Source organism: Eschscholzia californica, unplaced genomic scaffold, assembly GCF_041429995.1.
Source record: "Eschscholzia californica isolate CP2 unplaced genomic scaffold, dmEscCali1.0.p SCAF_84, whole genome shotgun sequence".
Taxonomy (NCBI): Eukaryota; Viridiplantae; Streptophyta; class Magnoliopsida; order Ranunculales; family Papaveraceae; genus Eschscholzia; species Eschscholzia californica.
In genome coordinates this window covers 35,001-37,500 of record NW_028238510.1, presented here as the reverse complement: position 1 = coordinate 37,500, position 2,500 = coordinate 35,001, and positions in this window count along the sequence as shown.

Sequence of the window (2,500 nt, the reverse complement as noted above, 5' to 3'; positions counted from 1 at the left end):
CCTCGCCAAGGCCGTCCCGTGCCGTCCGAGCTGTGCCGAGGCCGTCCCGTGCTGTCCCATGCCGTCCCGAGCCTCGCCAAGCCCGTCCCGTGCCGTCCGAGCTGTGCCGAGGCCGTCCCGTGCCGTCCCGTGCTGTCCCATGCCGTCCCGAGCCTCGCCAAGGCCGTCCCATGCGCGTCCCGTGCCGTCCGAGCTGTGCCGAGGCCGTCCCGTGCTGTCCCATGCCGTCCCGAGCCTCGCCAAGGCCGTCCCATGCGCGTCCCGTGCCGTCCGAGCTGTGCCGAGGCCGTCCCGTGCTGTCCCATGCCGTCCCGAGCCTCGCCAAGGCCGTCCCATGCGCGTCCCGTGCCGTCCGAGCCTCACAAAGGCCGTCCCAGGCCGTCCCGTGCCGTCCCATGCGCGTCCCGTGCCGTCCGAGCCTCACCAGGGCCGTGACATGCCGTCCCGAGCCTTACCAAGGCCGTCCCGTGCCTGACCAAGGCCGTCCCGTGCCTCACCAAGGCCGTCCCTTGCGCGTCCCGTGCCGTCCCGAGCCTCACCAAGGCCGTCCCATGCGCGTCCCGTGCTGTCCCATGCGCGTCCCGAGCTGTCCCATGCCGTCCCGAGCCTTAGCAAGGCCGTCCCATTCGCGTCCCGTGCTGTCCCATGCGCGTCCCGTGCTGTCCCGTGCCGTCCCGAGCCTGACCAATGCTGTCCCGTGCGCGTCCCATTCTTTTGGCTCGGCTGGCCCGTGCATTCTATGGGGTCGTGGGACATTTCGAAATCCACCCGGACCATTTCGACTCTCTCTTCATTAATACTATTGAGGTATTATTTATGAATTATTGGAGAAAAGAAACGGAAGAAAATATTTTTTTTTCTATTTTTTATGAATTTTCCGGTGTTTATTCACTTAAAAATTCATAGAAAAATAAATATTTATCGGAATCGCTATTATAATATATCAAAAAAATCCTTGCGAAAAGACCTTTCCAACGAGTATAAGTTTGCTGGATTCCGACGAGTAACGAAGGAGTAAAGACCCAGTATGCTTGGTTAAAAAATTGATGTTTCCTTGTGAAAATAGGAAAAACAATAACTTTGCACTATAAGGGGGAGGGTTGAGCTCCTTCCCCAGAGCGTGCACAGCACTTGTGCTGGCACGTTCCCTAGTGCTCGCCAAGCACCATAGGGCATCCAAAGGGCAAAGCTCGGCCTACTACATGATGGGAAGCTTCTAATATGTCGGAATACGAAGAGATTTCGTGCGACCCGAAGCTCGGCTCGGGCGTCCCGGCCTGTCCCGAGCTGTGCCGAGCGCGTCCCAGGCCGTCCCGAGCCAAGTCTCGGGCGTCCCAGGCCGTCCCGAGCCAAGTCTCGGACGTCCCAGGCCGTCCGGAGCTGTGTCGAGGCCGTCCCAGGGCGTCCCGAGCTGTAGCGAGGGCGTCCCAGGCCGTCCCGAGCCAAGTCTCGGGCGTCCCAGGCCGTCCCGAGCAAAGTCTCGGACGTCCCAGGCCGTCCCGAGCAAAGTCTCGGGCGTCCCATGCCGTCCCGAGCTGTGGCAAGGGCGTCCCAGGCCGTCCCGAGCAAAGTCTCGGGCGTCCCATGCCGTCCCGAGCTGTGGCAAGGGCGTCCAAGGCCGTCCCGAGCTGTGCCGAGGCCGTCCCGAGCCTAGTCTCGGGCGTCCCAGGCCGTCCCGAGCTATGGCGAGGGCGTCCCAGGCCGTCCCGAGCTATGGCGAGGGCGTCCCAGGCCGTCCCGAGCCAAGTCTCGGGCGTACCTGGCCGTCCCGAGCTGTAGCGAGGGCGTCCCGTGCCGTCCCGTGCTGTCCCATGCGCGTCCCGTGCCGGCCCGAGCAACAGCTCGGGCGTCCCGTGCCTCGGCCCTTCCAAGTGGTGCTTCGTCGGACATCTCGATATCCACTCGAGCATTTTCGACCATTCTCCATATGTGGGTGTGTGGGTATTTATCAGGAATATTGGAGAAAGAATCGGGAAAAAAATATTTTTTTTCTATTTTTTTTGAATTTTTAATTGTTTATTCACTTAAAAATTCATAAAAAAATAAATATTTATCGGAATCGCTATTATTATATATCAAAAGAATCCTTGTGAAAAGACCTTTCCAACGAATGCAAGTTTGTTGGACTTGGACGAGTAACGAAGGAGCAAAGGCCGAGTATGCTTGGTTAAAAATTTGATGTTTCCTTGTGAAAATAGGGAAAACAATAACTTTGCACTATATAGGGGAGGGGTGAGCTCCCTCCCCAGGCCGTGCACAGCCCTTGGGCTGGCAGGTGCCTTGGCCCTTGGGATGCAACATAATGCATCCCAAGGGCAAAGCTCGGCACGGGGGTGGATGGGAAGCTTCCAAGAGTTGCCCAACTCATCCCCGACGTGGGAAATCGAAGAGGCGGCTGGGGGGGCCCGGGGGGGCACCACGGGCAAAAAATCAAAAACTCCCCAGCCTATGCCGGACACTTGGGGAAGCATCCCCGAAGGTGTCCGAGCTGCTGGGGGGG